The sequence below is a fragment of the Phocoena phocoena genome, chromosome 1 (genome assembly GCF_963924675.1).
Source record: "Phocoena phocoena chromosome 1, mPhoPho1.1, whole genome shotgun sequence".
Lineage (NCBI taxonomy): Eukaryota > Metazoa > Chordata > Mammalia > Artiodactyla > Phocoenidae > Phocoena > Phocoena phocoena.
In genome coordinates this window covers 174,767,704-174,794,486 of record NC_089219.1, presented here as the reverse complement: position 1 = coordinate 174,794,486, position 26,783 = coordinate 174,767,704, and the positions used below count along the sequence as shown (strand labels likewise).

Genomic DNA, 26,783 nt, shown 5'->3' with positions numbered 1-26,783 from the left:
CCTTATAGCAAAAATTAAGATGCTTCTAAACTGGGATTTAGACCTTGTAAGGGTTGGCTTTTTTTTTTTTTTTTTTTTTTAGACCTTGTAAGGGTTGGCTTTTATCCACTTCACCCTGACTCACAGAATAAAGCTTTGTGGTCCTACACTGAAAATGGATTGGTTAACAGGGCACTTCTCTTTGTTATGCCTTCATTTCCAATTTTTTCTTTTCCACCAATTCTCTTGAGTCTGTTGTCAACATATTTGCTCAACCACATGATCTCTTATGAACTACTTTAAGAATTCGCAATTGATTTCAGGGAAAATGTAAAACTTAGCTACCTTCTCTGGTCTTTCTTATTATCTTCCCCAGGTAAACCCCCAACGCATTATTAGCACTCTGATGCAATCAAACAAATTGTATGTTTTAATATTTAGCCTGATTGTTCTAATTGTTCTTGGAGGGACAATAACAGAAGCAACCTTTTCTTCCTATGGACTGAAATGAAAACAGCCACGTACACTTATTCTTCACAGGGGAAAAAACCTCTCACATAGTTCATTTTATGTTAATAAACTTCTACTGACTCACTTCAAGATTTCACCAAATATCTGAAAAGAAATTTAAATATTACTATTCTTATAATTAGGAAAACATAAAATAGATAACCCACACTTATTCTGGGCTCCCCAACCCCTTCACAATTAAGATAACTATCTATTTTCTTAAACATTAGATAAACATCTCCCCCTCCTCCTTACTCACAAAAATATTCATGTACTTAAACACAATGAAGCCATCCACATTTGGGGATGATTATATATTGTCTTAAAATATGTATCTTTGCATATTTACTGATCATCATAAGTCAAACTATTAGGCATGCCCTCAAAATAATATGATCAATCAGTAATAACCAAGATTTGTATGCTCACAGAGTGGTTATATTTCCTAAAAGTCTCATTTAGAACCCACGTAGTTGAGACCTCATTTTGCTATTATTCTTCCAATAACTAGTCTTCAACTTTTCTTACCCAACTCTAGTTTGTATTTTAATAAAATTTCTTTCTAAGTGTCCTCCATTATATTGTAGATTTTACCATTCTCTCCAGGACAGAGATACATATGTATTAATCTGTTTTAATAAATATCTCTCCTAAACTGACTGAATCTATTGAGCCACCATGCTTAATCAATTGGCAGACTGTTGCAACAAAGCACTGGCTGGAATTGATATGTCAGCTAAATAATTTTAATTATTTTACTTAAGTCATAATTATAGACCATCATATTCTTTAATTATCACAGTCAGTATCCAGATTACTTAGAGTATGCTTGAGTTTTTTAATTTCATCATCTAACATAAGGCGAAGACATTATAGTATTTATATCTGCATGAACTCTGAACTCTATAAACATTCTTTGATCTCCTAATCACAGTTGATAGAGGAAATGACAGATATTGATTAAACACTAATAGTATTTGATAAGATGCTCTGGCTTGCATATAATAACATACTTTACTCAGACTTGCCTATGTTCTAAAATAAGATGTGTATTATTCTCCTAAGTATTACTAGGTCTCCTTTCAAGATGCATCTTAATATTTTTATATCTTCTCTTAATTTGAAAAATTCTTAAAATTTTGCTTATGCTAGCCCTAAGAGCTCAGATAATTGTGTCCTGCGGTTTGAATCCAGCATTGCTAACTCTTTGGCAATGCATGAGCAAAAGGGGATATGACAAGAGGATTGTTCTACATCCCCCATTTTTCATAGGATAACTGTGTGAATACAGGGAAGGTAAAAGGGGAATGGGGAGATTCATTTCCAATTTTATTTATAATTACCTCCTGATATTACTGAATAGAAATCTATAGCATAGCTTCTCAAATGGAAGGGAGGCAGTGAGGAAGTAGAGGAAGATCATTAGTCAACTCTAATATTTTTTTAAACACACACAGTGGTTACTGGAGGGTTATCAACATCCAGATGGGGGAAAGGGGAGAGGGTATCATATTCGTTATTTATAAAAAAAACCTCTTAGTTGATTATCATATGCCCCAACCTAGTTAAGACTCATTGTTCTACTAGGAGAACCAAGGGCAACTGCATTTTTATTTCTTCTTGAAGGGACTAGATATAAATATTTATGAATAGCAATATGCAAAATAGATAAATGTCTTTACAAGGAAAAAGATCTTGATATAAATCCTTGTTAAGAAATACAAGTAGAATGACCTTGAGCAAAGTAATCTTTCTGAACCTCATAAAAATTTTTGCAATGATTACCACGTGAAATTTTTATTATATAGTATATGCAATATATATTGAAAGTTACTATATATACATATATATATAGTATTCATCACACAGTAGGAACACAATATGAAGTCATAGGATATTTTCATCAAAATAGTTTATTATTAGACTACTTTATATATATAAATATATGTACATATTTTATATATATACATACAAATATATACATTTGACGCTCATGGATTGCTTGAAGGATAGATTATGCATCTTAAAATATTCCTGGATTTTTAAAATTGTTGGGGTCAAAGACATGGCCATTACCTTCTTCTGCATGGTAAGCAAATAGGGAGTTGTTCCTTTTGCGGTTAGATATAAAACATAGAATTTCTTTGGTAGCCAAGTATATGCATGAGACTCTTGTGGGTCATCGTTGAGCATGAAAGCGAAGCAGCAGGGATTGAATGTTTTTCAGCATTCACACAATCCTATTTAGAAATTAGAATTAGTGAATTTGGTCATTAATTTCTCTACTCTCCCTGCTGCTGCAGTATCTCAAGACCTGAAATCTGCTGTGTGTTAGGCAATGTCAAAAACTCCCTTACATGATGTAATGTAGTGTAATGCTTTCTCTGAGTTTTGTAATGACTTGCATTACATTGTCTACAGAGAAATAGACTTAGTAATGTGGAAACATGGATATCTTCCCCAAATCTTAGATACTAAGAAAGGTATTTCTTTGTCAGAAAAACTACTACACACAAGTGCAAGGATTTTTGGTTTTTAGCAAATGTAAAATCTGAAAAATAAATTGGCAACCACATACATACGAGAAATACAGACTGATTTATTAAATTATCTTTTTAAAGAGAATATTTTAAGTATGTCATGACTTTAATACATTTAACACCAAATTCTATTTAATCCAACTAATTATATTTATTAGATGCTTAAATGAGCAAATATATTTATATGATTCTCCTAGGAGAACATTTTGCTGAATCCTAAGCAAAATACGAAAGGAAGCAGAACAACTTCTTTTCTAAAGAATGTTATGTTCCATAAGAAGAAAGGTGACATAAACAACCCACATTCAAAGGAGGGAATAAAATATATCATGAGAGAACCCAAAGTGCTCCTGAAACTGAATGAAACAATTCCATTTTCAAGTGAATCTGTCTACACAGAAGAGATTGTGACAGTCACAACTCTGATCCCCACTCTGTTTTCTGGGATGCAGCTTTTCTGTAAAGCATTCCTCTATTAAAGGGTTTTGATTTGTCCTTCAGGGTGTGCAGTGGGTTTTGCTGATGATGCCTCACTCACTCGGGAATCTATTCAAATAATACTCCCCATCTTAATAGAATGCACTTTCTAAACGATTGTAAACACACACACACACACACACAGAGAAATTCACTCACAGAATATTGCCTTGGAGAATACCTTAAAAATAAGAAAAATGTTTTTATCATTATAAAAGTCACCAGGATTTGGTTTAATCTGGGAGTTTTATTCCAGTTGATTAATACATTTATGTCAACCAAAAGTCTTCTACTTAGGTAGGTAAAAACATGTCTATGATCTCTATTTACTAAGATGGACTCTGGTTATGGTAAGAAGACTTTTTATGCAAATAACTACATTCCTGTTATTATTGAAGTCATGGACTTTACATTTCTATCTTTTCCACCTAATTTTGGGAAATGCAAATGCATGATAATTGACCATTTTTCACAGACAACCGTGATGTTTGTCCTATTTGTTGATTAACAGATATTTGGGGCGTATCAACATCAATTACTTGCTTCAGAGCCTTTGCCTTTCATGTTCTCACTAAATGGAGAGCTCCTCCCCCCAGAGATTCACAACACTTGTTCCTCAGCCTCTTCCAGCCTTTGCTTCTAGGTCACCTTCTCCACATGGCTCTCCCTGACCACTCTTATTTTATAAGTATATCCCTTTTACTGAAATCTATCTTATTTCTCTATGCCTTATTCTCCATGACATATATCGCCTCCTAACTTATTATAAGATTAAGTCTAAAAAATTCTTGTTGTCACCACTAGAATATAAGGGCCATGCAAAAACAAGTTTTATTTCCTCACAGAAATACCCACAGATGGAGCAGGCATTTAATAAGTGTTATTTTTCAAATGGCTGAATGACATGCGACTATGGCATTGTCATAACTTTGCTCAGTAATTTGTTTCACCAAAGCCCTGTACTCTGATAGTCTTGTAAGGAGCATATCTCTGTGATGCCAACTCCCACCACTGGCATCCTGCTCATATTGTGAACACATTAATTATTTCAAGCCAATCACACAGGTCAAATGGTGAAGCAAATACTCCCCTTATACTGAAAGAATAATGCATAATCGAAAAGAGTTTAATTTTTGCAGAAAGTGCACAGATAAAAGAGAAGGTAGAAGGTATTCAATAAATAAATCCTCTCACACATAACTAAGATGAACTAAAGAACTAGTTAAATGGGCATCTTTTCACAGCTTTTATTTCAAAGATGGACATACAATATGCAATTTAAAAAAATGTGAAGAAGCCAAAATGACGGTAGTTTTTCATCTTTGTAATTTGGGGGGGGGGGGTTTCCCCCTGTTTTCACTGCATTTATCCTATTTCTTTTTTGTTATATTTATTTCTTCAATCACTTCATTCGGTAACTTCCACTCAGAGAAAACTGCACTTTTACAGTGCTTTGATGGTGCTTCACTCTGCAGATGGTATCAACAAAGCTGATAAATCGCTTTTGAAAAATCTATTTGGCAATTTAGCACATCACTATTTCAGTTACAGATGTTTCCATTTCTAGTCTACCATTTCTTACAAAAATATGTTTGAGATTAAAATAATTACTGAAAACAAGTGTCAGAATTACCATGTGGATGGCACCCATCTCAAAAAGCTCACAGGTCTAATGATAGATGTTACTAATCTAAAGATCTAGAGCCAATCAATGTACCTAGTACTCCAGACAGCTATATATGCAAAACTCATTTAAAAAATGTGTCACTGGGAATTCCTTGGCAGTCCAGTGACCAGGATTCTATACTTTTTTACTGAGGGCCTGGGTTCAATCCCTGCTGGGGGAACTAAGATCCCACAAGCCATGAGGCATGGCTAAAAAAAGAAAAATGTGTCAGCTTATAAATATATAACATTAGGAATTCTTCTAATATTTTAGAAGAAATATATACCTGCTATATTTCTAATTATCAAAAGAGCAAAATTTTCCAGTAGAAGCACGAATATAGTATATATTATTCATATACATGTACATCTATATATAATGTGTATATATAAAATGTACATATGTACAGTATGTGTATATGTATACTATATATGTTGTATAGTATATATATACTACATACTATATATTACATATACTATACATACTAAATATACAGTCTCATAATCACCTCAAGGCCCTCAATTTCTTCCCCTTACTAGAATCAGACATGATTATCTTTCTGGGTTATTATCCCTCTCTGGATTTCACCTTTCCCCTGTCATTAATCCATCTCATCCAATTTTTCTTAAGTTCTCATCTCTTTTACAATCCATGTTTGCTGTCACTTACCCAGCCAATTCCCTCTCTGAATCAGTCCTGTCTTTTGTTTTCTGTGTTTTTAATACTAATATTGTGTACATTTAGAGACACATATGTACAATGATAACAATTAGCAGTGGCATTTTAGGTAACAGATTTTAATTTGTAAAAATTTTACTTGCATTTTATATTTTCACTAATAACCTTTTTTTTTTTTTTGTCCTCAATGGAAGGGCCCTAACTAGTAACAGAACCTTAACATTCCTTCATATATGACACTCCCACTCATTTCTAGCAGATATCTTTGCTTTCTAGTTCTCAGGGTAAGTGGGAGACGTCAAGATTAAGTCTTCAAAATTGTGGGAAATACAACTCCTTTTTTTACTCTGAAAAGAACTCAAAGTGAGTCACTGTTCTTTGAAGATTGCTTTGTGCTATTTTTGTCTTCTGCGAGTCTTGCTTTGTGATATCCAACACATTAGAATAAATAAAGGCTCACAACTACACAATAAATGTTTATATTCTCCAGAGTCTTCTTTTTACCCCCTGAAAGAATATTTTAGCAGGAGTTATAGAAAATAAAAATAAATTTGGAATAATTTATATTTCTGATTTCTATTATACCATTGTGTCACCACCAAAGGTCTTTTTGCTAATATATAAAAATGTATTTAATTTAATTATTGTTTATAGACTATCAACATATACCTATAAAATAGTCATTTCTCATTTAAGACTTACCAGATATACAACAATCACTTAGCAGAATGTCCTAAAAAAAATCTATGTCAAAATTTGAAGCATCAAATTGAAAGTTTATGCAAACACTGGTCACTCCTTATATATAGGTATCTAAAACTTTCCTTCAATATTTAATAAAATGAAACTAAACATTCATTTTGCCAATATTTGATGCTCTGTCAAGTCATTAAGTGTTACCAACAGGATGTTACCTATATCTGAATATAAGTCTAGACTGCTGATACTGTATGTTTTTCAAGGTTAGACTCTGTACATTTAAGATTACTGATCTTGCACTTATTTCTACTGAGTTTAGGATTTGCTATCAAATAGGTTTATTACTATCATAAATTAAATGTTCATAAAACTGTAGGTGCTATAAAGTTACAGGAATAGGTGGATGATCAAATGATGTTGGAGTTTTCCACTTTTCTTAAGATTTTTAAAATGAGGACCACATATCAATTTTAGTTAGTTAAATTGTGTTGCAAACTTGTTTGCAACACAAATTAATCTACCTTAATATTTACCATATTTATTACAAAATGTTCTCCTTTGATTATCACTTAATTTAAAAATGCTTATGGGTATAAATTATACAACATGTTACAAGAATGTTATACAGGAACTAAAATGGCCTTTACTCAGAGTTGGGAACAATTCAATTAATGTCAAGAATGGGAAAAGGAACACTATAAAATATCATCATTAGTGGATTAAAGACTTAAATGTAAGATCTGAAACTGTACAACTCCTAGAAGGCAAAATGGGGAAAAACCTTCTGGATGTTGGCCTTGGCAATTATTTCTTGGACATGACACAAAAAGCATATGCAATAAAGGCAAAAATAGACAAATGGGGTTATATCAAATTAAAAATTTTCTGCATAGCAAAGGAAACAAGCAACCAAATGAAAAGGCAACCTGTGGAATGTGAGAAAATATTTGCAAACCATATATGCAGTAAAATAATATACAAAATTATAAAGAACTGGTATAACTCAATAGCAAACAAGAGCAACAACAAATAACCTAATTTAAAAATAGGTAAAGTAAATAAATACACATTTCTCCCAAGAAGACATATGAATGATCAACACACATATGAAAAAATGTTCAATATCACTAATTTTCAGGGAACTGCAAATCAAAATTACACTGAAATATCACTCCACATCTGTTAGGATGACTTTTATTAAGAAAATAACAGATAATGGTGAGGATACGGAGAAAGTGAACACTTATACACTACTGGTAGAAATTTAAATTGATACAGCCATTATGGAAAAGAGTACGGAGGTTCCTCAAAACAACAACAATAATGACAACAAAAACAAAAACAAGAAAATAGAACTACCATATGAGCCAGCAGTCCCTGGGTATATATCCAAAAGAATGGAAATCAATATCTTAAGTGTTTTCTGTAATCCTATCTCATTGCAGCATTATTCACAACAGCCAAGATATGGAAGCAACATAAGTGTCAGTCAACACATGAATGGGTAAAGAAAATGTGGTATATGCATACAGTGGAATATTATTCAGCCATATAAATGAAGGAAAACCTACCTTTTGTGACAATATGGATGAACTTGGAGGAGATTGTGGTAAGTGAAATAAGTTAGACACAGAAGGACAAATACTACATGATATTCCTCATATAAGAAATCTAAAATAGTTAAATTCATAGAAGCATGGCTGAGAGGGATGGCAGAACTCATGTCCTATAAGATCATATGTCTGGGGATGTCAGGAAGAAGGATGGTATCAGTAATTCAGCTCTGATTTTTTTTTAAGGGAACTCATTAAGAGTTTCTCTATTTCAGGTGAAATGTTATCACACAGTGGCTGATGCAAACACAATTATCTGCAGTGTTGCAGCATACTGGATTCTCTCGATATTAAGAAATGAGTTATAATTTACTCTCAAGCTGGTACATTTTGGCTGCCTTCCACTTATTTCCGGAAGATAACATGTGCACAGTGAATACGTACTGGTATCAATTATTGTCCTAAATACATTAGGGAATGTGACATCACTCCTTTCCGCCTGATTCAAGGGAGTTCTCATTGTAGCTCTATTAAAATGTTGGGGGTGGGTCATAGAAAAAACATCCTCGGTGTGATATAGAGTTTATATATTGAATTGTCTATGACTCTGTTGGTTCTTTTTATCTTATAGAACAATACTATTATACTCTAATGGAGTGAATTTCACAACATAATGCGAGTCAAATCATGCTGTACACCTTAAACTTGCACAGTGCTGTATATCAATTATTTCTCAATAAAACTGGAAGAAAAAAATGAGTTGAGATAATCTACTTGTGACTATATTCAATGATTTAAAAATATTCTGTGGATTAAATTGAAATAAGCAATGGTTTTATAATAGTTGTTATTCATTTTTTCAATAATTATTAATAATACAAGAATTGTAAGGATTTATTTCAAATAAACTTATTTAAAATTCAGAATACACCGAACCAACCCCCAAAATATAGCATGCTCAGAATCTTAGCATTTACATGTGGATATGCAGAAAGGTTTCCTTACAAGTTCACTCTATTAAAAAATAATCATTTCCACCATGAAAAAAGAGAAAGAGGCCCACTGAACTATTAGCTATGAGCATCACCAGGGCACTTAAAAATCCTTGAACTCAGGAACCAGCAACTTAGAAGGGGTGTCAGCATACTGACAGGGGTAATTGACTCTGAATCAGGAGTTAGGTATGCTGTTATGAAATGGGGGGAGAATTACATTTAGTTTTCAAGCTATTACTTGGATACTTCTTGGTGGTACTCCCTCATCCAGTTTTGATGGTAAATGTAGAAGTCCAGCAACACGTGACTAAGCTAGTCATGGTGGTCAGGTATTCAGACTCTCATTGATGAAACTACCCAAAATAACCTGGGTGAATGTGTTTCTTATTGAGCTAGGGAAAATATTAAAATATAACACTATGGCATTCTACCACATAAGATTGATAAAATTGCCTACATAAATTGTTTTTAGACTTCTGCTTGAATAGCACCATCTAAAATACAAAAACGTTTATGCCTTTGTTTTTTTTTTGATACCTTTGCATCTAGTATATCTTTCTTTTCTAGTATATCTTTCTTTCTTTTCTTTTTAATTGTTTTTGATGATGCCATTCTGAATGGTGTGAGGTGATACCTCATTGTAGTTTTGATTTGCATTTCTTTAATAATTAGTGAGGTTGAGCATCGTTTCATGTGCTTTTTGGCCGTCTGTATGTCTTCTTTGGACTATAATAACCTATACGGGAAAAAATCTGGAAAATAATGGATATATGTATATGTATGATGGAATCACTTTGCTGTATACCTGAAACTAACACAACAGTGTAAATCAAGTACACTTTAATATAAAATAAAAATTCTAAAAAGGGAACAATCAATGCAAAAAATTTTTTAAAATTAAAGATTAAAAAAATAAAATCTCAAAAAATAAAAAGAATAAAAGTTCTGGAAGTTTAATTCTTTAAGGAAGTTTCCCCAGATTAATCAAATAAGTGTTTATTATTTATCTCTAATCATCCAAGTTAGAAACAGATTTCTTCTAGCAAAAAATCGCCGAAACCTCCAAATCTGTTTCTCCATGTCTTTACATATTACCTACAAATAAAACTCAACGTGTTACTTCTTACTTTCCATTAATAGTTGTTTAAACTTTCTGGGTTTTTTTTTTCTTTTTTACTTAATTTATTCTTATTTGCTTGTGCTACTTATTGTCACTGTAAATAGGTGCTCCAAAGTGGAAAAACTGTACGTATGTAAAATTCACACAATAAGATAGTATAGTTCTGTACATGATTATATATTTGATACACTACTTGATTGAATGGAGCAATTAGCTCTTGCCAGAGTATGTAAATATTGCATGTTTTATGGCCAAGCCATAAATTGTTACAGCTATTTTAATAGATCAGGTCAATGGTGTTAAAAAGAAATTCATCATATTGGATGTCACTTGGAGAGAAAAAAGTCCTCAAACAGAGTTTGCCTCATACTTCCTGCTATCTCTGTATTATTGGCAAGTTTTGAGTTAGAATCTCCTGTAAAAACTATAGTCTGTGAATTGTAGCCTGAAGAAAATTTAGCTAATTTTACTCTCCACCATAGTAAATTCCACCTGCAATAAAAGAAACAAAGAAAACACATTCCTGGGATAACATGCGCCAGTTTGTGACTATTCAGTAAACTTTGTTTTATTTCTGCCTCTCCGAATAAGAGAAATTGCTTAAACACTTAAATTAACATCACTTACGGAAAAAAAAAATCAACCAAAATGAGTAGTGAGTCAAATGAATAAAGCATACTTCACCATGAAAGATGATTTTTATTTTTTCCAGTTTTCTATATGGGTTTCATATTTCTTGTATTGTTCACAGCATGCCTTACAGATCATTCTGATTCATAGTCTTCCATGAATCATGATCTTCCATGAATGAGATTATCTGAATATATACGTATCATAACCGGAGCCCATTCATCTTATAAAGATAATACAGAATAAAAAGATGTGACAGAGTGTTGAGATCGCCACTCATGCCTCTTTCTTTACTCACAATTTCATATCATCTCAAAATATCCTTTGGAATCATATAATATACAGTTACATGTGTCTGGCTTTTTCACAAATCATGAAGCTTTTGGTAAGTGTATCAGCACTCATTCATTTTTTATTTTTGTGTAGTATTCCATCGAGTGGGTGTACCACATTTTGTTTATGTCAACTCACCAGTGGATGAGTAATTTGAGTTCATACTATTTCTTAAATATCTATCTAAAAGACTGCTAAGACTGCTATCTATCTAGCAGTCTTAACAGACTGCTTTTGCTGCTGCATTCTTTTTCATAGTGTGTATCACATTTTATTTAACAACACCTACAGTGATGGAAACCTAGACTACCGATGACTCCTTGATATCATTTATAACAACGGGATGGACATTCTTGTACAGAGGACCAAGAGAGCAGTGAGATCATTTTCTGGGATGCAGATACCTACCCAAGAATAGAAATACTCGATCACAGACTAGGTGAATACTTAATGTGCTTGGGTGTTAACAGATTCACAGATATGCATAGAATAGCTGTAATATTAGACATTTCTAAACTTTTTTTTAAAAAAAGAGCTACTATTCACCCACTCAAATATACAAATTTTAAAAGATCAACAATACTACAATTGTTAGTTTTTTCCCACAGTCTTACTAATACTTGACTTTATTTAGCTTTATATTTTTTGTCAGATTAGATTGAAGTACAAAATGTATTCTTATTAATCGTTAAACATTATTCCCTTGATGATTGTAGATAGTTCAGTATCATTCCCTGGGATGCCCTCTGTCTGGAAACTTTGTCCATTATGTCCTTCATTTAACCAAATCCTAAGTTAGATGTAATCATATTAATTAATGTTTCTTGCAATGGTTTTGGCTTAAATTTGACTGAACTGCTGCAAATGTATCAGCTCATTTCTAGGTTACAAGGATATTTTTCTATATTCCCTTCAGCTTGGGGTAGTAAATTGATAATGAAATGGAGAGATACATTTTTATTTTACCTCGGTTTTCTAATCCCATGCTAAATTAACTAACGGGCCATTTTTATCTGTCTATCTATCTGTACACACACATGCATATATGTACCTTCTACATAAACATACATATCATATACATACCTACACACAGATGCATGTATGATGGCTTATGCGTTATGCCTAAATAATAAGGCAAACCATCCCTAATTCCTCATAACTAGCATACATTGATGACTTTAACAGACAATAATACATTTGTTGTGAAAGTCACCATCCATTAGGAAAATAATACAATAAACAAATGACAAACAAATAAGTACAAAATTGAAAATCAAAAATTTTAAATTAGGAAAGATAATGTCAATCTGTAATAGAGAGGAATGCTTGGTCACCCTACATAAACAGAGTGATTGGGGGAAATCACTTCACCATGTTCACAATGAAGATCCAATTTAAGGAATGGAAAAAAGCCAGGCATATGAAAACAAACTGCTTGCCCTGAAAAATAGTACTAAATGTTTAAATTACATAGAGAGAAAGCCAAAAGAAAAGGGAAAAGATAAAAGAGGCTAGGGTTCTGAGCCTAGAAGTGGTTTTTGGGCTAAGTAAATGGGAAGTGGTTTAAATAGATTAGCATGACATGATATATATATATATATATATATATATATATACACACACATATAAATTATTTTGCTGTGGGAAGCATACATTAGGAAAGAAACAGGTGGGAAGCAGTATGGAGGGGATGCTACTATAGTTGCCTAAAAGTAAGTTTACAATCTTGGTTTAGACTAGAATTTTGACAGTGAAGATAAAATATGTAGGGGAGAGTGAAATATTCATATTTTATATAAAAACTAAAGGAACCAAAAAAAATTAGATAAATAGTAATATTGAAGAATACCAAATAGTAATATTGAAGAAAAAAGATTCTGAGGTTTCTAGCTTGATTAATGGGAGGATATTAGGGCCATTGTTATTATGGAGAAAGATAAGGGAAGGTGTGGATGAAAATGCTTGGGAAAAGCAGCTCCATTTTGGACCTAATTTAAGGTGAAGTAGTTGTGGCAGTTGTCAGGCTGGTTTGAGGAATAACTGGAAAGAAAATACATGGAATTGGTGTGAATAGGCAATGTTTTTGTAAAGAATCTGTATTAATGGAATTTGTAAAAAGTGCCACCAGTATTGTGGCAGGAGCCTTGTTCCACACTACTGTCATTTTCTATTTAATAGATCTTTCTTGGATTATAATTGCTTCACAATACTGTGTTAGTTTCTGTTGTACAACAGAGTCCATCAGCCATATGTATACATATATCCCCATATCCCCTCCCTCTTGCGTTTCCCTCCCACCCTCCCTATCCCACCCCTCTAGGTCATCGCAAAGCACTGAGCTGATTTACCACAGAAGAGCAAGACCTGAAGGAGGAGATATGAAAGAACCAACACTGGGTCCTCCCAATTCAAAGGTTTTAGACCATTTAAAGCAAAAAAGAACACGCTGAATTGAGTTTGAGACTGAATACGTACTCAATTGACCTTTTTAAAATGGAAAGCGACTATAAAATGATGGATGCTCCTTGAAATGTCATTGTGGACAAGAAAAACTGATTATATAGCATAACTTTGAAAACAGTGATTTAAAAAATGAAACAATTTAGATCCATATCCCAATTATTCAAAGTACCTCAGCCAACGAGTCCATTGCCTTGTCTTTAAGATGCTGTATAAGTAATTTGTTTTTTGCTAATGACTCTTTGGTATAGCTTCCTTGTTGAGATGGTTTTAACTGTACTGTCCATGATAATTGTGCACAAAATACTCTCATTTATTTCATTCTAACCTGACAGTTTTTTAACAGGGTCAAAGTCAGCTATTTCTCAAGGAAATCTTAGTCTTATCAACTATTTCTGAGAAAAATAACACCTTGAACATCAAGAAAAATTTTATGTATTAATGGTATTAGTTTTGGCCTAGGTTTTGTTATTGTGATTATTGGTGTCCTATAAGTATTTTCAACCTCATTCAGGTATGTGGATAAAAAATACTGCCAACAGTGTCTGCCTGAAATAAAAATAGCTACAATATTATTCAAAGCTCCTAGAATAAATCACAATCAATTGATAGCCTTCCTCAACTTCATCTGCCTCCTCTGAACACATAAGTTACAGAATTTTCTTGCTACTCTGCAGGGGTTTTCTGAAACATTAAACCTTCAGCTATTATTAATTGCATCCCTAATGTATCAGAAACCATATGTCTTCAGGAGTAACATGAGTCTTGTTAGAAAGACTTTTATAAAGTTGATTTTTCTACCTTAAGAGTGCTGGTTATTGATTCCAATGCCAGAAACATCATGAGTTTAAACTTGTTTCTCGTTTATCTTCTATAGTTTCTCTTTACTGTAGGGGAGAAAAAGTAATGGAGAACATTTGGGATTCTGGGCTGTTGCAAGCACTGTTAACACTAAATGCAGTGGCATAAATAACTGCACAGCTAAAAACAGTTGCTACCTTCCTTAGTTACAGTCCTTCAATTCTTTGCTACTTCTTTTTAAATCTGTGAAATGCATTTTTTAAAATTTTACACCTATCAGTTTTTAAGAGAACTAAGTAATAATATCATATCTGAATTTCCACAAAAGTATTTCTAAGAAGAAATGTACATGATAATTAGCAATGTCTTGATTCTAAAAAAATCAATAGCATTTTATTTTACAGGAGGACAAGTAAAAAGTGATGCTCCCAATATCAGAAATAAAATTAAAAAGTACCATCATTTTAGGTCATTGTTGAATCTATATTAGGTTAACAATGCTCAAATGTTTCCAATATTGTAAATTTTTAAGCAATTTTTTTATTTCCCAAGTGATTAGTAGTTGTGCTAGGAATGCATTTACTTAATGGATTTTTTTGCCATAATTGACAACCATAACTAAAACCAAGAAACACATGTTTGTTATTTTCTGTAGTTCCTAAACATATGCCCTGGGTTTTGAAAACGTATAAACCATTATAAAATTGATATATCTTGATTCACAATTGCGAACCACAGGCAATAATTGCATACTGCTAGGGCTAGCTATAAAAATTATCTACATATTGGTTTTGCCTTTTTGAAATACTGTTGGAAAAATTTTTAATAGAGAGTGGGAACTTCAAAACAACAATAAAAAATGATCACTGGGTAAGACAAAATTGAGACTGATAAAATATATTATATGTGGTCAAAATGATTTGAATTAAGATTTGTATGGTAAACTTCAGGCTTTCATAGGTTTACAGATTTTCTAATCAGTTTCTTAACTTTCTCTTATCTCAAAATGATAATAATTTAAAAACAGTGTGTTTTTAATGGAAAACAAATTATTTTCCTTAGTTCAGTCCTGTCTTTAGTAAAGAAACACTATTTTCAAAAATATTATTTTATTTAATTTAACATCCTTGTACTGTAATTTACTTCAATGTAATTTAACTGGAGAATAGTGATTTAAATTCCCTATGAATAGTTTTGAAATGTATTTCTTCTCTAACATAGTGTACTGTAGTGAAAAAAAATTTAGAATGTTGTTTCTAGAATCAGGCAAAACCTGAATTGAATTCCAGCATTCACAATTTATAGATATGTAATACTAGGAAATGTTAATAAAACCTTGAAACAGATTTCTAACTTAAGTAGACATACTTTTAAGGATGTAGGGACATTATAAAATGTTCAACATATATATATATTAATAATATAAAATACAATTCATCAATGACATAGTTCTACAAATTAAAATATTTATTAGGATGGGGGAAGGATACTGACAAGTTGATATTGAATATACACTATGATCTGCTACAGGAGTTTTCCTTGTTCTATAAAATAAAGATATTAGGTTTTGTATAGTAAATTTATTACATCTTAGGTGCCACACAGTCTCTGCTGCAGCTACTAAACTCTGTTGCTGAGTGTAAGGGCAGCCATGGACAATGCGTAAATCGACGCATGTGACAAGTTTCAATAAAACTTTATTTACAAAACAGATGGTAGGCTGGATTTGGTTCATGGGTTATAGTTTTCTAATCACTGATCTCCGCATTTAACAGATTTTTTATTTTTAAAAAAATATTTTAACAAAAATATTGAATTTCTTATTACATATGATAAGTTTAGAAAACCTTTAAAGCTTAGAGGTGATTAATAAAACCCAACTAGGTAATGACACTTTAACATTAATTTATCAAGTACCAGGCAGTTTGATCCAAATGCCATAAACATCATGAATTTTATACTTACCACATGCCTATGCAATAGGTAGTAATAATATTATCTCCACTTTATAGATGAGGAAATTGAGGTAGGGAGTGCTTAGATTCACGTATCACATGTAAAAATACATTTATTAAAGAATATTGTGGGCTCCTTTGTCACTTATAAATGTGTTCAGTGTTGGCACAGTGCATACTGGAACATTAAAGTATTTGCCTTGAGACTAACATTGTTCAAGTCTTAATGCATCTTCTCATCTTTTATCCTATGTCATTGAAACAAACTAAATGCAACTGTGTCTGAATGTCATGAAGGTTTGTGATTTGAGCTGATTCTGTCTTCTGGGATGGTCATTGTTGTGAAATATAACACAGTATTTTTTTCTAATAAAATCCGAGGCAATCTTTTATAGAAAAAAGTAGTTGTTTTCATTTTTTTTTGACATGACTTTTCTTTCACTGCAAATTCAGACCATGTTTCAATTCATATTCATTGAAATCAATTCAATTCAATCCATTTTCTTTCATAGCCATGAATTTAGATGTTCTATGGACACACTAATAAAAAGATGCAGATGCATCAGCACTGTTAATGCATGGAGTATGCGTTTGCTTTTCTCTTTATGTTACCCCAGCTTTTGTAAATTACAATATCAAACCAGTTTTACCTCTCCCCTGAAGGCGTTTACCTACACAGACTGCAATAACTCATTGACGCTATCTTGGCTTTCATCATTAACAAGCCAACATTACATGGGTTGGTGTATTTTAGGGATGATGTGGTGTTTCCTGTTAACCTTTACCAAAGATGCTCCATTCTGTGGATAAGAGCAGAGAGAATGTATTTGAAACGTCTTATGAGGAAAAACCCGAGCAGAAACCCCATACAGACTAAATGTACCATCACTTCAAGGGGCCACTCTACCATCTGCTGCCAGCTGAAAAAAGCTTGGATTGTCAATAACTGAGTATTTTTGGAAGATTTGGTATAATTTTCTTGGACACTAAATCCTTCATCATTACCTATATCTCTGTGAACATCACTTATAGATCTGATTTCCCTTTATGTTGTATTTGAAAAAACTGTTAGCACTTGCAAAACCTCCCTTTCCCAAAATTTAAACATCTGTCAGGGTCACAACACTGTTGTGTGTGGCCATCCTTTGCAGCTTTCTGTGAGACAATGTCCAGTTTGGGGCTGCAGGCTGCACCCCTTACTGCAGGGTTCCGCCTACCAGCAGATACCTGGAACACAGTTGGAGCACACCTATCTCTCAAAGGCAGGAAGGATGTTGACTTTCCATTTCAAGTTGCTGTTGTTTCCACTGTTCCTTATGTAAATTTCAAATCCCCATCTAAATTCATCCCATATGGATTTCCTGGAATCAGATGGCTTTTTTCTTCTTTGTTTGAATTTTTATTGTTTTAAGGCTTAATGTATGTATGGTTCTATTTTAAAGTCAATTTATCTGTCTGTGGGAAAAAATAGATTAAATTGGACTTGGTTCAAATTTAAAAGGTTTATGCTTCAAAAAACACCATCAAGAAAGTAAAAAACCAAAAAAAAAAAAAAAAGAAAGTAAAAAACCATCCACACAATCAGATAAACATTTGCTAATCATGTATTTTATAAGAGGGTATTATCTAGAATATATAAAGGACTCTTATAACTCAATAATTAAAAAAACAAATGACCCAATTAAAAAATGGGCAAAAGATCTAAATAGACATTTCTCCAAAGAAGATATACAAGTGGTCAATGTGTTCATGAAAAGGTGCTCAACACCATTAGTCATCAGGGAAATGCAAATCAGAACCACACTGAGATACCACTTCAAATCTACTAGGATGGCTAGAATTTAAAAAGTCAGATAACAGTAAGTGTTGGCAAGGAATGAGTGAAATTGGAGCCAATATATACTACTGGTTGGAAGGTAAAATGATGCATCAGCTTCGGGAAACAGTCTGGCAGTTCCTCAAACTGTTAAACATAGAGTTACCATATGACCCAGCAATTCCCCTGCTGTGTATAGTCCCAAGAGAAATAACAATATATGTCCATACAGAAACTTGTACATAAATGTTTACAGCAGCATTATTCATAATAGCCAAAAGGTAGAAACAGCCAAAATGTCCATCAAAGGGCAAATGCGTGAACAAAATGTAGTATATCCTTACAATGGAAATGTAACAAAATACTGAAACATGCCACAACAAGAATGAACCTTGAAAACATTATGTTAACTGGAAGAAGCCAGTTCCAGTCACAAAAGACGACATATATATGATTCCATTCATATGAAATCTGTGTAGACAGAAGGTTGATTAGTGTTCGCTGGTTGGGAAGTAATGGGAGGATAGTGGGGTGATAGCTAAACGATATGGGGTTTCTTTTTGAGGTGTTGAAAATGTTCTAAAATTGACTGTGGGGATGGCTGTACACATCAATGAATATACTAAAAAAAACACTGAATTGTACCATTTAAGTGTGTGAATTATATAGTATCTGAATTATATTTCAACAAAGCTTGTTAAAAAAAGAAAACAATTCTTGAAAAGGAATTTGTTATATTTTGTAGAGATTCTTGAATACCAGACTGAAGGGATGGAATTATAGTCAGTATAAATTTAATTGATGAAAAACATGGGATTGTAAGTGGGTTTTAGGTCATGAATTCTTATAGTAGTGTAAAGAATATATTAGAAAAAAAGAGGGCTTCCCTGGTGGCGCAGTGGTTGAGAGTCCGCCTGCCGATGCAGGGGACACGGGTTCGTGCCCTGGTCCGGGAAGATCCCACATGCTGTGGAGCGGCTGGGCCCGTGAGCCATGGCCGCTGAGCCTGCGCTCTGCAACGGGAGAGGCCACAACAGTGAGAGGCCCGCGTACAGAAAAAAAAAAAAAAAAAAAAAAAGAGATGCTGATGGTACAAAAATCAGTTAGAAAACTATTGCAAGAAAAGAGAGAATAGATGTGTGTGTGTGCCCATGTGACTAGAGTAGTAACATTTAAAGCAACAAAGAAAGAGTGTAACAAAACAGCTATCTTATGTAACGGTCTATTGTTAGGGTCTGTTCTTAATGCTCAAATTAATCAATCTTCACAATAATCCTAGAAGTGGTACATTTCATTCTACAGATAAGGAAACTGAGGATGAGAGCTCAAATAATAGCCCAAGTATATGGTGCCAGAAATAAGCTGAGTCAAAAATCCAACCATTGGCATTGGGACTCTCTAGAATCCATGGTCTAGGCAACTGAAACTTCGATGATTAAGGATCCATTCAGCAAACATTTACTCAAGGTCATATACTTTCAAAACATTGAATTAGATGCTGATATACAAAGTCAAATATAATGTTGCCTTTAACACCAATAACCTGTATAATGGAAGACAATGGCATGTACAATAAATCTGTAATTACAGTGAAATATGATGCTTACAGAGATATACACTAGGTGCTAGACAAACACAGAAGACTCAAACTGCATGAAATAAAAGACAGCAGAAAAAAATAATTGATGTTTTGAGTGTAATTATTTAGAAACATCGTTTACCACTTAGATGATGCATAGCCAATTCTCTACAAATACATTCTACAATCATTATCTACATACACACCTATGATAATGTTCTTTTATTTACTTTCACTTTTTATTATCTATTCTGTACATTGCACTTTGTTTTCTATTCCTATTACCCACCATTCTTGGCTGGGACTTTATTACTGAACTTGCTATGGTATTTTTTAAATACCTGTCTCTAGATCTTCTATACTAGACTATTAAGTCATTTCGTACAGGGAATATGCCTTCTTCATCTTTCTGTCATACCATTAGTGGTACTTCCTGGCTTGTTGGTGTTTAGTAAATATTGTTAAGTAAGGGAGTGAGGGCATACACACAGGAATAAATAATGGATCAAGGGATTATTCTGTCTCAACATTATATAGAAAAATATATAGTGTCTAAACATTATATAGAAAATATATTTGTGTATAGCAAGAATTGGTTATAGAAGGGAGTAGATGATTATTTAAAAATTTTGTACTTAAAGAATTAACTGGTAGATTATATATACATAGGGAGCTCATTAGGAAATCAGCGTTAGAGCTATCAATTATAGAACGTCTTCACAGAAGTGAGAATTGAATCAATTCAAGAGAAAGCAAAGACAGGGTGCATAAGACATAAAGATTTCATTTAATTATCCCTGAAAAACAGGAAGGGCCCTGAGAAGATAAGAAAACTGAATGATGGTAGGTCTGTCTCTCCTGCATTCTCTACTCTGTTCTAAAACTCTCATTAAGGAACAATGCTAGAATACTAGTACCTTAAAGTTATCAATGCAAAAATAGCAGGGAATTTGTTGTGGGTTAAAGGATTCAAAAGACAAATGCATTATAAAATGTCTAATTTGTTATATTAATTGAGCTGTAGATCATAAAATCACAGAACCTGGTGTGAAGGGCAGAAACACTAAGCATTTGAGAAGAGAAAGGGAGCTGTTATAAGAAAGACTGAAAGACAGGAGTTCACGATTCAACAGGGGATTTGAAAGCTGTGGCAGCTGGGAGCAATGGCAAAGTCCAAGGTGTGACACCTGAATGTGTACTTAAGTTATTGTAGAGTTTAAGGAGTCTGCGGCACCATTAATTAAAGAAAATAGACTGATAACATGGAGATATTTTTGTCATCATTACGAGGTGAACTAGAACTAAAAACTGAACAAGAAGCTTTCGAAGGTTTTGAAGAAAATGGAAAATGATTTTGGAGTTCTTTAGATGACTCACAAGTCAGGCAAGATCAGATGTCATAACCATCTCTTGAACAAGTTCTCTTTTGTTGACTATAATCCTCAGGTAAGAAATGACATTAAACTTCTATCTCATGGTAATATTGCAGTCCCTTTATACCCACATGGATCTCCTTCCTCTGACAGAGACCTGTGTCCCAAAGGCTCTTAATGTCACTTGTCACTTAGCAGAGTCTGTGTTACTGTGTTGGCTGAAAGTCGTGTTCAATTTTTTCAACCTCTTTGTTAATAATCAGTGTGTACCTCAAGAGACAAATCTTCATACCTCATCCGTGCTTTCAAACAAAAAAGCTAATAGCTTTTATATCCATTGTAAAAGCAAGTCATTTAGGAGAGAAAAAGCTATCTGATCGTTTCAGCTAATTTAAGTTAAATTGAAATGCCTTTATATGAAACTCTGGCTGAATGAGCTATGAAAGATTACGAGGCTTCAGCATTAAGGATGGGGTTACTTTGAAGAAATGCTAAGTTACCCTCTGATTTTCATTCATCAGTTAAATCTCTACTTTTGTTTATGTTTTGCCTTTTAAATCTATGAGCCTGTGATTTATAGTTCTGCTTGGTTCCCCTTATTTTCTTTATTTTGTTAAAATAATTTTACACTGAGCAATAATAATAACTGAACACATAATTGCATTACAATCACTTATATGAGAAACTTAGATATGTTTTGCAATATAAAAACTTCAAAGGGGGTTGTAGTCATAAAAATGTTTACATGGTAGGTACCTACTTAAATAAGAATACAAAAACTTCCTTAGTTTCCCCTCAAATATTTATACTGTATTTTCTTCAATCTGAGAATCATCCCATACATTTCTGAATGTTTTGAAAAGCAGGAGTCACACAAATTTTATCTGAGGAGGGGAGTGAAGACTATTTTGGGTTTTGTTTTTTTGTTCATTTATTTTTTTGTGGTGAATCTAATTTCTTTTTTTCATTTGTTTTAAAATACTAAAATAATGAGTTTATTTAATCAGATTAGTTGTCATTTGGAATAACGCAGAGTCTTAGAGCATAAATTCAGTGAAGATTATAATCATAATAATATTAACAGCTACAACAATAACTACACTGACTTACTGAACTATGTGTCAGGAATCATGCCAAGTACTTTATATGCAGAAGTCTAATTTAATACTCTCCATCCATCCCCTAGGTATTACCCCATCATGCTGCTCAGAAAACTGAGCCCGCTAGAGAAGTGACATATCCAGGATTTCACATGTGAATTAGGAAACCCAAATCCAAACTCAGCCATCATGCTTAGAGCCCTTGCTCTGAATGACTGTTATACTACTTCCTAGTAAAAGAACACTAGTGCAGTCTGTGTTGGAAGAAAGTTATACATTTAAGCTCCTGTTTTTATCCCTAGTGAATTTGATTACTATGCAATTTAATCTTTAGTTGGTTCTGCAGAGACATTATTTTCCCTTGTAATTCATACTTATTGCCATGTCTGTATCGATAAAATAATTGCAAAATTTTTATTTTATATTTTTCAAAGAATGAATTTACTCACTTCTTGAAGCTATCTTTAAAAAGACAACTTCCATATTAATTTATTAAATGAGGCAGATACCTCAGTGTAAATTTTCATTAAAAATATATCACGTCATAAAAACATTTTGAGGTAATTTATTTATAACACGACTCAAAAAGTTCATGCAGAAAATATTGATTGTTATCTACAATGAATTGCTTCTTTTAAAATATCCTGAAAGTATCATAATGAGCATTGTTTGTACACAAGTCTGTTTCTTTGCTTTAAACTTTTAAGACATATTCAAGTCTCTTTTCTTTGTTTTCGGTTTTTGGTTTTGGTTTTTGGTTTTGTTTTTAGGTGGAAAACAGTAATTGAGTTTGTGTAGATATATGTTTGAAATCTTTCTTTTAAATTTAATATTGTTAAGAGTTTTTAAGAAAGTCAGAGTGTTTTCTTTCTTCTTTAATAGTTATAAAGGCAAAAAATGGAAAAAATTTCAGCCTAATAAACTCTATTACACTATTTTAAAATTTTAATTTAATTTTATTTTATTTATGGTTTTCACGAAGCCTGGCAACTAAAGCCTTGGCAATGATTTTTCTCAATTTCATTTCAAGCTTACATGCGTTTACTTAGTTTTTAAACTGTATTAGTCTTCTATTACTAACAAATTACCACAGACTAATTAGCAGCTTAAAATAGCACCTCTTTGTTATCTTAGAGTTTCTGCAGTAAGAAGCCTAGGCGTGGCTTAACTGGGTCCTCTGCTTTGTGTCTCGTAAGGTTGCAGCCAAGGTGTCAGTAAGGCTCTGTTCCCATCTGGAGGCTCTTCGAGGAAAGAAGCCACTTTGAAGCTCAACCAGGTTTTGGCAGACTTCATTGCCATGCAGCTGGATGAGGGAGAAGCCCAGCTTCTTAGAGGCTGGAATCCAGAGCCCTGACTCTGTAATTAGAGGCTGCCTGCAGTTCCTTGCCATGGAAACATAATTCATCCATCAGCAAGGAGAGCCTCTAAGCAAGTTGGCCAGCAAGACAGAGCCTCATCTAATGTAACCTAATCACGGAAGTGACACTCCATCCTCTTTGCTGTATTCTGTTGGTTAGAAGCAAGTCACAGGTCTTGCCCCTCGAAGGGCGTGAACACTGGGAGGCAGAGCTCCTGTGTGCTGCCTTACAGTCTCTGTCCATACACGAGCCATAAATAAATAGACCTTCCAAAGTTATATTTAAATACACACTGTTAGAAATGTATGGGCATTCCCTGGCGGTCAAGTGGTTAGGGCTCGGCACTTTCACTGCCAGAGGCCCAGGTTCAGTCCCTGGTCCGGGAACTAAGACCCCACAAGCTGCGTGGCACAGCCAAAAAAATAAAGTAATTTAATTTAATTTTTTTTTAAATGTAAGAAGCAATGATAATATGGTTAGCTTCCAGGATGCAAAAATGGTCATAACTAAGTGATATCAAATCAGCGGGAGCATGATATATTATGAAATACTAGCCTTGGAACATTGAAATTAAGCATTCCAATGTTTAACTACATTCCATGTAAGTTTATCTATTATAGACATAACAATAAAGTAATACACATTTGTTTCTTGACTTGTAAAATAATTTTAAAACTTTAAATCTATACTGATTTGTAGTTTGGGACCATGTGTCCAATAAAATCCCTGGCATTGACCATGTGTAAATGAATATATCAATGACTCAGTGACTAACTGACTGACTAAATACATTAATTTAAAAAAATACACGTGTACACACACGTGCTCCTCCCCATTATAGACACAAATTAACACAATTTGTGGATTTTTATGATTATTAAAACAGGTACTACAAAAAGTTCTAATTTGAGTTTCCTTACTATAAAACCTGTTCAATTGGAATTACTCATTAAACTTGCAGGCTAAGGGGGAAAAACCCAAAGATTGCGGTCTGAAATATTAATCTGGAATGTGTTCAGAAAGGAAAAAAAATTTTGACTTAAAATATAAGGAAAAACAACACTTCCTGAAGTTCTGTGATGATGAAAAGATAAAAGAGCTGAAGGCTTTTCTATATTGCTCTCTGAGGCAAGGATTAGGGGATTGATTATGGTGATTCTGGGGGAAAAAAAAAAGAACAAAAACAGCACCAGTGAAATGTGCTTAGGGAAAAGGCCATGATATGAAGACATGTTCCTCTTATGGAAGATCACTTATTTCTCACTAAAATTCTTAAAGCTTTACAATCTTGAAATGTTTTAGGATCTCGGACTTCCATCAAACCATCCTATTTCTGAGGGTTTTCTTCCACCTCATTACTCCCTCTCCAAATTATTGGTAATTTGTCATAGGAAAGTTCGCCAATTAACAAAAACAAACAAAAAAACAACTCCTGTACAAAGACTTTAAAACATATTTTTTATTGGTTATTGTAGCTAATACAAAGCTAATTTTTTACTTACATTTTGTAATATTACACGACTATTTTCATCTTAATGCCACTTATAGGAAATTTCAACATCTAAATTCTACTTTTTGTGGTTAGTAATTCTTTGGATGCTTGGTAGTTCTTTGGATAATTCATGTTTAAAATATGCTAAATTGATAATGAAGTAAAAGTTCATATGTCAACACACCTCCATAAACAACAAAAGCAAATTTTATAAAATTAGAAATGAGTAGATCATATTTATATAAAGGGAATAATTTTAAGTGTAATCTCTTCTTCTGGATTCTTACTGTAAACAAGGTTTAAAATCGTTTTAATTAAAATAAATTTGTGATATTCTAAGTTTAACAAAATTATTATATCTAGATGAAAGATATTTCAAAATTTTTCAATCTTAGTTAAGAATTACAGGCATGAACACTCTTGTTTCTTTTCTGGATGTAATAATCTCAAGTAATAATTAAAAACATTTTTTCTTCAAAGATCTTAATACATATCTTGTATTTTATATATGAGCAAAAGTCAATGGCATTTGTGAGACTATTGCGTGAAAAATTTAGGCTGTGTCTACATTTGGTATTATATTAAATTAAAACTAAACAGTCAATTTTCATTATTCACATTAATTGTATTGCATGAAATTGTTACAAATGCCGAAACGTTTGCTCCTAGAGAAATACAGAGAGACGCTGTCACCAACTGGTTAATACATAAGTTTGTATTGTGTGTCTTTCTGTTTAAAGATACCTGTATTTAAAGGTATTAGTTTTTCTGCAAGGCACAGCACAGCCTCCTTGTTTTTGGAAACCCTGTACAACCCTTCAGTTCTGCTATCCAGGGCCATTTTAGACAGTGAAATCACTAACACAAAGCACAAAACGTGGCGCTCTATAAACAGACCACAAAAAAGAGACTTTACCTAGTAGGAGAGCTGAAGCAAGAGGACAGAAGTTCTCCTCATTTGACCTCAGTTGGTAATTTGAGCACAGGGAAACTAAAAATGTGTCCCCACTCTAAACATGTCCTCGAATGACCGCAAAAGTGCCACGCAAGTATTGATTTTCAGGTTAAAAATAAATTTTTGCAAGTAGTTAAATTCACAAATATGGAACCAGTGAATAATGAGGATCAACTCTATTTATGATTTAATTTTGTCATCCGTCCCTCCCAGGTCTATGGAGAGTATTATAAGAATCATCTGACAATGTGTATTACTCCACTGATTGTTTCATCTAAGATACGAATAGGGGCAAAATAAGTGTGATTGTTTCTCAATTATGAAAAAACTAAAGATAAAATCTATGTAAATGATTCTGTATTTCAACTCTATGCAATACTGGCAAGCTTTTATTTTTAACTTTAGCCTATTACAGAAAGGGGTTATATTACTGATTATATGTATGATATAGTATATTAACCATCCGTTGTTGCATAACATGTCACCAAAATTTAGTGGTATAAAGTTTTTCTTATCTCTGTAGTCTTTAAGGGGACCGGCATAGCTGAATGGTTCTGGTGCAAGATTCTTACTGAACCTTCCGAAGGCATGACTGGGACGGAAGGATCACCTTCCACTTACTCCCTGGGCTGTTCACCGAAAGCCTTGATCCCTCATTCCTTTGGGCCTCTTGGTAGGAGACCTTAAAGAACCCAAGAGGGCTCTCCCAGAGCT

At 33.2% G+C, this 26,783-nt stretch overlaps 1 pseudogene; it reads left to right on the top strand.

The window, feature by feature from the left end:
- LOC136118658 (small ribosomal subunit protein uS2-like) overlaps window positions 1-26,783 on the top strand; it is a 49,250-nt pseudogene that overhangs the window by 16,761 nt on the left and 5,706 nt on the right.